Here is a 14,179-nt window from a genome sequence, read left to right on the forward strand (position 1 = left end):
CTTATGTCTATCAAATAACCATATGCCATCAAAATGAATCCGAGGGTTATAAAAACATGCTTTGAGGAATAGGCATGGTTTGAAGAATGTCTTGGTTCAAGTGCAGTGAATGTGAATAGTGAATAGTGAATAGTCTTCAGGAGGTGGTTACACCAGTAGAACTTATGCCTGAGTCCATCTTGGGTCTGCAAATGGGAAGCAAACAAAATGCTGCAGTCAAAAAGGCCCAAAGAATGTTCCGACCTATCAACAATTATATGCCAAAAGTGGCAGTCAGTGCTGTTGGGCTTAAATAGCAATAAAGCATTGATGACTCCTGTAAGTGTTAGATACAGGTATAGTGTTGTTATCTGTGAGAAAATATTTAGGCTACATTAACCTTCAGCGAACATGGATATTGTGTAAGAACAGTGAATGGGGGGAGTAAATGGGATTAAGATTTCTAAGGCTAAACAGAAAACTTGTTTCCCTTTGCCATTTCCTTCAACTAAATTGCTAGACATTGTATTTACCAGACGTGTGGCCATGTTTGTATTCCTATAGGCTACATAATCTGGATATTAGTCCCTTAAAGCTTTTCTCATTTTAAAAAGGAGGACATAACAGGAAATAGAGAAGCCATTTATAGCACCGAACAACAAAGTCTGTGTCTCTCAGCTTGATCAGCGGATATGTCCTCATGCAAAACTATTGAATTCTACAATACCAAAGGAAATTGTAAATAAACACAATGGCGTCGCTAAGACAGCCAAGATTTACGCACAAAGGTGAAAAGACCTACTGCAGAGTGTCTGCTATTTTAGGTGTAGCCTACTTGTATTGCACTACTTAAAAACTTTCAAATAGCCCATAGTGTTTCATACTTTAACAGCATTTAAAACAGCTTTTAAATGATGATCTGCTTAATCCAACAGAAAATCAATTTTAAGAAATACAGTTTAGCATGAATGTATGAATGAATATTGTTGTTATTGTTTTATTAATGTTATTAATATTTTTCAAACTACAAAACCTTCATGTATATGCACTACTCCTCCCTTGGCTGAGCTCTTTCTCTCTGTCTGATCACACGTTAGATTTTTTGAAGGTTTACAGTCAGAGCCACCCAGCCAGCCAATGCACTCCCATATGAAAAACAACCACCTGAGGGGAAACAGCACTGCTTTGTGAAATCTGGTGGACAAGATGCATCAATATGTATTTGATTCTCCCTCAAAGCACAGCATGGCCACCAGTTTGAGGCTTTTACCTTCCCGGGCTTAAGCCATTTTCTCTCTCTCTCTCTCTCTCTCTCTCTCTCTCTCTCTCTCTCTCTCTCTCTCTCTCTCTCTCTCTTTTTCTTCCTTTCTTTCTTCAGTGACAAAATGTCTTCCATGACAACAAGATCGAAATGAGCCTCGCTTGCCTGCATATCCCCACTGTTAATAATGTCTCATTCCCTTGGATTTCTTTAGGGCTTTTTCCCCCTACCGCTCTGTTTTTCAGAGCCTCCATCTCAATTAGCGCCTTGCTGTTAATAACAGCAGAAATGTGGGCTACGCACTTAATTGCAGGCGGTTGCTGTGGAAACGGTCGATGCTAATCCCGCCAATAGATTATGAGGCAGTGATTTTAGCTGAGGGCTTTATGAAAAACTGGTCTCTTTCAAGTGAAGCGTGTATTTGGGGTCTTTGACAATGATCGCTTACGTCAATAACATTATGATACCTGTGGTAGAGTATTTAACATGCTAGTGAGAAGGAACATGAGGTAAGAGAACACCATGACAAAACATGTCCGGTTTTAGCATTCATAATGTCAAACATAGCCTAATAGTAGGCCTACACATCTTGGTCATCTGGATGATAGGCCTATGGCATCTCTTGAAGCATAAAAGGTAGAACCTACTACAGACATAATGTGAAAATGTATGTATGCCGAACATGCTATAAATTGGTCAATATTTAATATTTACTCATATATTATTAATGTAGTATCTATCTACTGTATTGGAGCTGCATGGATAGGCCTATGTTAGTTTCCTATTTGGGTTCCTTGATGTCTAGTCTTTCCAAAATACCTTGTTTGTCTCTCAAGCATTTCACTCCAAAGGCCGGTATGAGTCTGTCTTGAATGCATTTCCACAAAGCACAAGAGAGGTGTAGATCCAATACGCTTTCATTGTTACCACACCAGAGCAATTCTCAGTAAAATAAATAAACAGGCTTTAATCACCTATCATTAAAAGTTTTCCACCGCCGAGATTTGTTTTCCACTGACAAAGATGTAGGCCATGTGTTGATGATTGGTGATGATAATGACCACTGTGCCGTTAGAACTGTAACTGTTGATGAAATGATAGTCTGCCGTCATTAGGCGTTAGATGTGGACAATGTATTCTGGAGGGTGCCATTGAAGCCTACAAGGCGGCTGATTTGTTCTAGAGCAAAAAAAAAAAAAAAAAAGAATCAATGAAGTAGTTATATGCTTTTATACGCCATTGAATGGTGCCACCAACGCTTTCCCATTTGCCGTGAACAACATACGTGTCAGAAACGGCGGGCGTACAGCTGTGTGCTTGCGTCATTGCCAAATGCCAACAGTCTCTTGACCACAATGCCCAGTGGGTAGCCAGCACTCTCCATGCACTCAGCACCGCCCGTACTCCTGCGGCAGGAGTGGTGGCTAATGACCGGCTACGAGGGTGACTGGATGCTGAGAGGCCGTGAGAGCAAGAGAGAGAGAGAGAGAGAGAGAGAGAGAGATGTTGGGGTGGATGACTCAGTCATCAGACTATTGGAGATCTTTGCCGTTTTGAATTGTCTTTCTCATGTACATGTAAATGGAAAAGCATAGAGATCCAACTGTTTTGCCAACCGCTTTATTCATTCCAAAAGGAAATTACAGTGTTCCAGCAGCCATACAAACACAGCACTTATATACGGTTGCAACCTACACATACATATATTATTCTAAATAATTATTCTAAAAACCTCTCTCTCTCTCTCTGCTCAATGGGGAGTCATTATAAAGTGGGAAAAGAGTCTTTCTGTATGTTTCTTACAGCTTAGTTGGCGTATCCTCCAACTGAAGTGAAACCACTTTGTTGTTTGACCAATAAGTTGTGTGGATGTGAGGTATTGCCCAATATATAGTATACACATTTTAAATAGATTACAGACTACCCTTGATATGTTTTTTTTATTATTATTATTTTTAAATTATTTATTATAATGAATGTTTACTGTACTGTGTGTTGATATGTTGTGTGTCTGCGTCTTGTCATCTGGCAGATTATGTAAACCAAATTTCCGTTTTACGGACAAATACAGTTTTATCTCTCTTTATCTCTCTTTAGTAGTTAACAGTTTGTTCAGCATCCTTCTCTGCACCACCAACTGTGGGGCCTCCAGAGCTTCCTCACGATCTCACTCAGTCTTTCAGTGTCCCTGGCTGTGACGCTGCCGCCCCAACAGATGGCAGCAAAGAAAACAGCTCTTGCAACAACACTGCTCTGCAGGCTTGTGCAATATTCAGAATTGATTTGAATTGAGAATGACTCCTAAATTCCAATTAAATTATTTTTGTTTTTGCTTGTGTCGACTCGATACTTGTATGTTTGTGTCAGTGTGTGTGTGTTCCTGGACACATTTGTACTGAACTGTATGTCTGCACTGATGAATGTGCCGTGCGTCTCAAAGACAATCTGTAAGTTAACAGACATAAGTATAGTCTGTAATCTGTAACAGACATAAGTATAGTCTGTAATCTTTAACAGGCAAAGTATAATTTGATGGCATCCAAATACACATCTGAATCAGCATCTGCACATGTTAACTTCTGCTATTATGCGCCAATCATATTCATGAGCACAACAGCACACTAGACGTTCCCATACTGATTAAATGCAGTCAGAATCACACGCTCACATCCACAATTAGTGATCACAGGTTTCCAAGTAGCTATTCAACTATGTCAGCTGCAGCACCCCCCATGAATGAAGATGGCTGCTGGCGGCCATTTTCTTGAATGAGCCAAATGAAGAGGGAGCAAATGAGGCCAAGTGTGTGCGTTCCAAATTTCTAAACCATAATGGGCTTGGTTGATGGTCCTCCATGAGACCAACATGCCACACAAAATGCTTTGATCTTGGGCATGTGGCTCTCGGTGACTAGAGATTTCTCTCAGATGAAACCCATATGACTGGGGGCGGCGGTAGCCTATAGGAGCTGGGCTAGCATGTACAGTAGTATAGGTAGCTTGAAAAGTTGTGGGTTCAAGTCCCAGTTTCCTTGAGCAAGGCACCTAACCCCAAGTTGCTCTGGGGACAATGATCGGTTGTAGTATAATTATCTAATATCTATATTTAACTTTTGGATAGAGGTGTCTGATATATACTGTATATGGCCTTGTAATATAATTGATATTTGTGAGTCACTTGGATCTGCTAAACTAATACATGTTGTATAAATGCCCTTGTGATATAGTCAAGGGGCCAATTCTGAAAAGACTTTGGTGGATATGTTTAGGTCCAAGCTGATACATAGGTAAAGTTCTGGAGTGATTGTCAATTTTCTTGTGACTTTAACGAGCAATTCATGGACAGGTGAGAGGTTGTGAAGGTTGTGTTGAAAGGACACCATGGGTGAAGGTGCAGAGGGCGGTTCTGTGAGGCACACGTTGCACTGCACGGAAAAAGTTTCCGGAGTGGCGCAGAGGAATAACTGGTGTCCGTGTCGAGCCAGAATGAGATCAAGCTCTCTGCCTGCTTTGTGAGTTGGAGGAGTGTGGACCCGTTGGAGTTCAAAGGAATGTGTAAAGTCCACAGAGTTAGGATTATCCAAGTGGATGTTCATGTCTCCAGGGCATGGGACAATCATTCTCATGCAGGAATGGAGGAGACCAGGGTGTCCAGCTCATCCAGAACAACGCCCAATTGTCCCAGAGGACGGTAAAGGACAATCACGGACTTTGACTGGAGCTGTCATAATGATAGCATAGCATAGTATTCAAAGGAGTAATTTGTTTGATGGTAACAGTGTAGTATACCGTAATTTTCTAACTATTAGCCACGGCTTATACATTGATTTTGCAAAATGTCTTCAGCTATGAGGTTAATACACGGGGACCATTAATATGGTATCAATATGGTTTTGTTTCTTTTAACTCGCATAAAACACTGTCCTGCGGCTTATACACAATGCGGCTTATATGCGGGAAATTACTGTATTTCCATTTGTTGGACATTAGCAGGCCCACCCTATCCCTCCATCCAGACTGGGGAAAGTGTGGTTGATGGGATGACATTGTTTTCCGGGTTGATTCAAGTGTCAGTGAAAGCCAAGAGGTCCAAAGTTGGCTAGTATACAGTAGGCAGAAATGGAACCTGCTCTTTTGGTATTTATTGATTATTCATTTTTAAGATCATGCTTGCATTAAGGAATTAAGGAATCTGATTTGACCATTTTTGAGAATACAATAATAAAAGGGACAACAAGATTACAACCTGGCTAGAACACATGTTAACAGGTCAAATATACTGGATGGGTAGTGACCCTGGTACAAAGTTACAATATTCAGTTTTGGCCCCCCTGACTAATATAATTAAGTCGCTTAGAAGTGTCTGCTGGTATGAAAATATTCAATGATCACAGCAGAATTCTTCATTAAAGGAGTATGAAGGCATTTGTGCATATGGAAAGGTTACTAGGAGTTTTAGGTCAGACAAATAGTCAATCCCTCCTGATTTAAGACCAATCACATACAGTAAGTGTTCATAATGACAGTGATATATGATATTTTCTATTGTATTTATTTATTGTATTTATAAGGGGCCATGTACAATTTTAATCATGTTGTAATTTGATGCATTGAACCAATCATACATCTGCAGTCCCCAGGTAGATATAGAGTGCAATGGACACAAAAAGATAACATTCGACCAGACAGACAGATGGTACAAATCATAGTAATCATGATACTGTAGGATAGAGAATTGAACCCACTTCTAGTTTATTTGCAAAAACCAAATCAGGTTTGTGACTGAAAACGGAATTGCCGGACTGGGGAAAACTACATCCAAAAACATGACACAATATGTAAGTGAGATCAAATATACTGCATGCATTACCATAATCATGCAGTCTCCAGGGCTGCCTAAAGACGATGCACAAATTTCACATTGCATTCGGCTTGATTCAGCAAGATCCTGCGAGCTCGGAAACATGTGCCATCCATGCCACTTTGAAGGTATTGTTGCCATGGAAACACCTGCAGCATCTTTTCTTCAGTTGACCAAGGGCACCTCAAATGTACTACTGAGGAGAGAGAACATATTTGCTTTGCAATTGAGTATGGTCAAATGCATCTCAGTGGAACCATGGAGTATATTATACATTCACTCATATTTTTGATGAAAAACACTTGCCTCTGCAAAATGATGTGCACGATCATTCTTATGCATTGTCGAAATATACCATAATTCCGTACAATCATGGTCTCACAAAAGATATTAATTTATCTTGATATCAGAAGAAAAGCAATCCATGATATGCCATGCTTGCTATAGCAAAACAATACCACTGCATTGCATTTAAAGTGCTTAATATACTAATACTGACTGAATATGGTCCCACTATTTCTTGAAAGAACTACCTATTAAATATTTTAAATATTTTGATAACAACAACATGTCTTTTGTGCATTTTGGCCTCTCTGCAGGGTTCTGGGTTATGGTCACTGAAGTCCATTTCTGCTAGGGGAAAGAAAGCCTTTAGCAATGTAATTAAAGTTGAACAACCTTATAAACATGTACCGATGATGACCAATATTTGCGTCAGGGAACTTGTTGCACACAAAGAGAATGCTCTCCGTCTCAAACTGGCTGACCTTACCTTGTCTTTGTTCTGGTTCCGTCTTGTTGCCAGGATACTAATGCCAGTAGCAACTGCAGCAGCAAACTCAGAGGAGAGGGAAGGCATACAGCTGACGGATCCGTCCACCGGAAGTCCATATTGAGGCAACGGCGTTCTGTTATGAAAGGAAAGTTTCCCTCATTTAGAGGTATGACTAGAGCATGCCAATTTATCGTTCACATTGATTATGTTTCTCTTGACTGTAACTATATTCCTTAGTCATAAGAAAGTACAGAAATATCTTCTTTTTTTATATCCATATTTCAAAGGGCGGAAGTCATTGGGTGACCCATTAGGTGCTTAAATGATCTGCAGCCTCCCAGTAACACACACACACACACACACACACACACTGTGGAGATGTGATCTGACTCTACAGTTCCTACTGTACAATATTTTCCCCAAATTGAACCCGTTAATTTTCCTCTTTGCATAAACAGGTCATAATCTTAGCACTGATTACTCTTGACTCATCCATAAAATTGACTCATTCATCCATTGCCTCTCCATGGAGCACACCGTGACTATCTCCCTCCCCTCCCTCTCAACACTGCATGTGTCCGGGAGATTTCTGCCATTACTACACACCCATGGGGCCCCAGCGCCAAACTGTAGTGATGAATCACACCAAACTTTTTGTAGGTCTCAGTTGCAGTGGAAACGGTTACATACTGTATCTCTTTAGAGGCTGGGTCACGATGGAGTGAACCTGTGCAGATCTACTGCCATCTACTGTTGGTTTAGTACTACTGCAGTTGAGTAGAAAAAAAAAAAAAAAACAGACTCACTGTAGGTTGGAGGCATTTCAAAAGTGTATGCATTTAAACATTCTTTTTTGACATGGTTTAAAATTGACCAGTGAATGGCTCACAGAGAAACCTGTAAAGCTAATTAATTAATAGGTGTCATTTGCTTTATAAAAGAAAGACAAAACAGTGAGGGAAGCGGATATTCTCAAATGGATGGCAGGTAGAACTGCTGAAGTAACCTGCCATATGCCTGCATGCCAAGCTCTCTGCATATTAAGCTGGAAACCAGGAGAGTAAAAACAAAGACAAATACATGCAGTAAAGTATTGTTTTGCCTCACAAACCTACACTGTCTCTATCTCTGAGCTACCATAATGCACATGCTACACCGGCTCACAATGGGAATCTGCCTGCAGCGCAAGGTACTGTAGGCTAATGGGGCTGTGACTATTCACATTCCCAGGAGGTTGTAAAGTGTGCGTGTATGATTTAGTGAGTGTGTGTGTGTGTGTGTGAGAGAGAGAGAGAGAGAGAGAGAGAGAGAGAGAGAGAGAGAGAGAGAGAGGGAGAGAGATAGTTACAGGCAGACAATACATTATCCCTAGCATGTGTGTGTGTGTGTGTGTGTGTGTGTGTGTGTGTGTGTTTATTGGTGCTACTATATTGACCACCATTTTGCTGTTTTTACAAAGCTATTGCTTCACATTGATTGACATGAGAGACCACACTCCTTTTATGCCTTTCACAACAGATGGTGTGTATTTATCTAGACGTGTCCCTCATATCATATTTATATAGTCTCTGGCTGTATGTAGTGTTTTGCACTTTAACAACTTCCGTGCCTACTGACCTATTTAGTCCAGTCCTTTGAAAATGGGTAAATCACTTTTCAAGTATTCATCGATGGAACATCAAGCTCGCAATCTCCTCAAGGTTCCTAAAGTGAGAGACCCCGCTTCTCTTGTATGTGTAAATGGAGACTGCCATAAAGCGTTGTGGAGGTATAGTGCAGCAGTTAGAAAAGTGTTTTTTTTTAAGTGCAATCTCTCTCGTTCACACACCAAGATCTTTTTTTTTTTTTAATAATCTCAATCAAGCTCATCATGCTCTAGTATATAGGCCATAGACAAGATAGCTAGATAGACACCACTGGCACATGACCAATGCACAAAGGTAAAAGTACTGCCATGTATTCATGGGTTTCATCAGGTTGCTTCACACAGGTGTATAAAATCAAGCACCTACAGTAGATTATGAATGCAGACTGCATGGTGCTTGATTAACTCACCTGTGGAAAGAGACCTGATGAAACCCATGAATTGGTTCTACAGTACCTGTGTGATTGACACAGGTGATTTCACTAATTAGCTGATCTACATGGCTTAAGAGTTGTGCTAATTAAGTGAAGCTGATTAGTTACAGCTGATGAAGTGAATGGTTGGAACAAAAATGTGGCAGTACAGGACTTTTACTTTCTGAAGCCGGACCTTTACACATCTGCCAATGCACCACACTCATCATGACCTGGGGGGTCAAGGGGCTGCAATTACAGCTCAATGGTGTTTTTTGCCCCCAACGGCACCTTCCTAGGCAGCACAGCCTAAAAGGCACTACCTTTACCCTAGTCCTAACCTTAACCCCCTAAACCCTCATCCTACCCCTAAACGGAGGGGAGTAGTGCCTTGAAGGCAGCGCTGCCTGGAAGGCACCATTGAGGGCCATTTTTTTCCATGCTGCTGTTGCAAAGGCCCACTCTTGGGATGACCTCGGGCTCTGTGGATCAGTAGGGTACAATGCACAATGTTCATGGTTCATGTAAAGAAGTGATGCTGAATCAATCAATTCAACTGAATTTGTTCCAAGTGGTGTAACACAGTTCAGAGACTATCAGGGGTACTTGATTCTGCTGTGACAGATCTCTTCAATTCCACTGTGTGTGATTGCAATGTGTGGGTTCTCCAAACGCGTCAATGTACACAATCAAGCACAACAGGGCCAAGGCATTTTGAACAGGATGTCATTGCGCAACTAGACAGTAAAGTGTCTGATTCACCAGGGCAATACACCCACCATCACCACACAGTCCATTGTGCATAGCATCCTGCGATCCGCACACACTGAATGGAAATGTTGACAGCCAGAAAGGGTTGTGGAGGTACAGGGCACTCTCTCTTGTTTACACGCTAAGATCATTTTGTAACACTTAACTTCTACAAAAGAGTGACATGACACTGTCATGACACATGAACCCTAACCCGAACCCTAACCTCACCTGTCATGACAAAAACTGAATGACACTTAATGACAGAAGCGTTAGGTCTTAAACGTTTATGGCTTGTTTATAAAGTTTATGACATGTTTATAACAGTGGCATGTCACTCTAATGTAGATAGTTTCATGTAAAGTGTCACAATATTTTTTTTTCATAATTTTTAATCATCCCAATCAAGCTCATCATGCTCTGATAGTGAAGTGGTTCTTAACTGGTCTGGCTTTGGGATCCACAATTTCCCCTGTTCATCAAGTCAAGACCCATGTCATTTTGGTGAAATTTTAGTTGACCGGTGAGTTCATAACACATTCATAGCAACTGTCATAAATTGCACATAAAGCATTCATGACTGTTTCATGAAACATGACTCAACATCCATACAAAAGTCCAACAATTGCAAAGCAGCATTGCCGTTGTTGTCCCATCCTTTGTAAGAATTTCATGAATATGTTATGAAGTCTAAATCAAATGTCACTTTACTATACAAGTTGTGAAGTATTCTTAATCTCTAAGTTTAACACTGGGAGGTAAACGGGCCTACATTCTGCTGACTCATATTTGTGTAACCTGGAATGGTTGGATATTCCCAGTAGCAAAAGATGAGAAATCATCTGCAAAGGTTACATTATAAAACAAACACATTTTTATGCCACAAAAACTATTTGCTTGACCATGTTCTGTCTTTTTGCCACTGGAGTAGCCCATTGACTCAGATGTGATGTGATCAGGTAAGAGGTTTGGAACGAAAACGGCAATGCTGCTTTGCGATTGTTGGACTTTTATTTTGACAAGTTGTCTTCGTTCTGTCTTCGTTCTGTCTTCCACATTCACAAAAGTTTTGGCATGAATGTTGAGTCATGTCTCATGAAATAGTCATTAATGCTTTATGCAGTTCATGACAGCGGCTATGAATGTGTTATGAACTCACCCGTCAAGTAAATAGCTACCGTAATTGTTTAGCATTTAAGCCAACAGATGCAATGAGCTAGGCCTACATGGTAAGACATGCAAAGTGCCTGTAGGCCTACTTATTTGAAACATGATGATGTTTGACAATACGTAGATTTGTGAAGCTGTCAACTTCTGATGTCACCTTTCAAAATACTCAACAGGTTTGTCTTTGACAGGGGTGCTTTGTTTCCATATGCCATTTTAGTTCCGATGGTTTCGTGCTCTCATGTGCAAGTAATTCACTACACACCATACACTGGAGTTTCTGTCCCATTTTGTCCTCAATTTAAGTGAATCAATATTCTACATCAAATATTATGGGCTGTAGCCTACCGCTAAAATCATGTCCACCAGACATGGCTATGGCATGACTGACATACGAATAAAGTCTATCGAAATAAAAGTCCGATATTAGATCTGATTTTTTTTTTTTCAACCACAAGCTCCGCAACGCACCTAGAACGGTTCCGCAACCCACTTTTGGGTCCCCACCCACCAGTTATGAATCACTGCTCTTGTATATGGGTCATAGAAATGATAGCATGATAGATAGATGCACTGCACTGGCACATGACTAATGCACCACACTCATCTTGACCTGGGGGGTCAAGGGGCTGCAATTACATGACCACTGCTCTCCTGCCTGATGAATGATGATTGACGCACGATGAATCCACTGTAAGCTGGGCTCTCCAAAGGACACTTTCCTGAGAAACCATTTTTTTCTCCCCATATTGCTGTTGCAAAGGCCTTACTTTTGGAGTGACCTCAGGAGTAACTGTGGAGTACAATGCACAATGTTCATGGTCCATGTAAATGAGTAATACTGAACTCAGTCAATTCCACTGGACGTAGGGAGTTCGTTCCAAGTGGCGTAACACAGTTCACAGAGAGACGTTCAGGGGCACTTGCTTCTGGTGTGACGGATCCCTTCAATTCCACTGTGTAAGTTTACAACGTGTGGGCTCTCCAAACGCGTCAATGTGCGCAATCGAGCGCGGGGCCAAGGCATTTTGAACAGGATGTCATTGCGAAACTAGACAGTAAAGTGTCTTATTCACCAGGGCAATACACCCACCATCACCGCACAGTCCATTGTGCAGCACAGCCTCCTGTGATCTGAACACACTGACTAACCCGCCTTTCACTGGATCCCTGGCTCTTGACAACCCCCCGGGGGGATTTCGCTATTACAGCTGAGTCATATCCTGCTCCAGGGTTGTCTCCACTGAGACTGAGTCACTGGATGCAACAGCAACCTTGAGAATTTGAACAGGTCCTCTCAATCGACAGAACAGACGTTGATAAAGGGACACAGTGCTTTGTCGCCCACTGCGTTGTGATTCAGGCAATGAGGCAGAAGACATTTCAATTGCAGATGTAAAGTGTGGTTGGACTAATTATCTGAACGTGTGTGTGTGTGTGTCTGTGTGTTCAGTGTCACCGACTCACCGTGTCTAGTCATCATTTAGTGAAATAGAGAAAATGGCACATACAGTTCAATCACAAGCACGCACGCACATACTGTGCACACGCACACGCCCACACACACTGGTCAAAATGGCCTTTAAAATTGGTAGCATTCATCTCCTTGTCTCCATATGTCGCTTTGGACAAAAGCGTCTGCTTAGCACCACCACCATAACCATAACCATCTCCTGCAGCACAGTAGTACCTGCTTATCCACAACATTATGACTATGGTGCGTGTATGGGTATGAGGCGTGTGTTTTGGGAAACTTGTCTTTGCTTGACCTTTGGCCTCCCCAGGCTTGGCTTTGTATAACCCCTACAGTATTACCCTAGCCTCAAAACTACCAAAACTGGAGGTGACCTATATAAAAGAGTTTTAATGGTCAGAGTAGCAGCGTGTTCCTCCGGCAGCAATTGCCGGTATTTTCTGGATGACGTCCATTAAAGCTGAATTAATTAATCAAATCCTGCTTAATCTGTTCATAACTGTTTGCTTTCTTCATTGCATTTAAGATGCCACCAAAACGTGTGCACACAAGTTATATTCACCCCTTTGTTTGAGGGGAAGGATTACCTAATCTTCTTTGTGCTAACGCTGAATTGTCATAGAACACACTGCTAAATTGGTAATGGTAATTTGATAAATCTTCCACTGTTCGAACAAGCACTCCAGACAAGAGCAGTAATCTTGCCACCATTTTGAGCATTTGGGTCATGTGGGTGGCCATGCACTGTACTATTGTTGATTAACCAGGTAATCAAATACCGGTAAAACTCAACTTGTGCATCAAGATGGACATAGTAAATTACCTTAAAATCCATGCAAAAGAATAAATAGATTCTGCATTCTGAGAAATCTCAGTTTGGCTTTCCTTTCTGTTATGCATGAAAGCTTTAAATCTTTAAATCGTACTAGTGAGACTGATGTGTGTCATTTATGCATAGGTTTGAATAGACATACCAAAAGAGGACAATAGCTCTCACTACACACAAAAAAACAAGCCAGTTAGTTAGTTTTCAGGAGAAGGTGCAAAAGACAGACACTGGGGGGCGCTGTAGCACAACTGGCTATAGGTACCACGTTTGGGTCCACATGCTCATGGAGACCTGGGATTGAGTTTGACCCCGGTCACTTCCCACTCTCTTCCTCTTCACTGTCATAGAGTGCTTTTCAAGACACTCAAAAATACACTTGACAGTTTTGACAGTTTTTACAGGCACATAATAAGCAGACAGGGCACATGGATAAGGTTACCATTTCAATTGCCATTTCAAAAATAATCTCACCACTTTAGAACTGAAATGTTCGAGCATTCTGCCATGACCTGCCATGACCTCTGATCAACAAATCTATCTCCTACAACAAAGTAATGATTCAAATGTACCAATGAGGTAGCCGAGGAACCCTGATGAATCTGTACATGCCTTCCAATATGCTCTTAAGAACTGGTTTGGTGTGTGTGAGCCAGGCTATCAATGGCATACCAGGACAGATACAGACTGACAGAAATACTGTACAGTAGGCTTGTTCAAGCTGAGAATAGCAGGCCTACACAGCACGTGCTTACTGTATATGCAAAGCCGTGCTTATAACACACCTTGTGGGGAGCAGGGCAGAAACTCTCCTTAATCAGAAGTATTTATAGCCTACACCTATTGTAAAGCTGTATGAGCTTTTAAGTGGGGGAAAAAATCAAAATGACTGTGATGTTCAAGCAGACTTCCCCCGAAGCCACGCCTCCAGAGTACAGGAACGTTCAATGCTTGTTCACGAGCGGGAGGGAGGAGCAGATTGCAGTTTGATAGATGCATCAGAATCCAATCATCGTTAACAGTCCAATC

The sequence above is a fragment of the Sardina pilchardus genome, chromosome 24 (genome assembly GCF_963854185.1).
Source record: "Sardina pilchardus chromosome 24, fSarPil1.1, whole genome shotgun sequence".
In the NCBI taxonomy this organism is placed as follows: Eukaryota; Metazoa; Chordata; class Actinopteri; order Clupeiformes; family Clupeidae; genus Sardina; species Sardina pilchardus.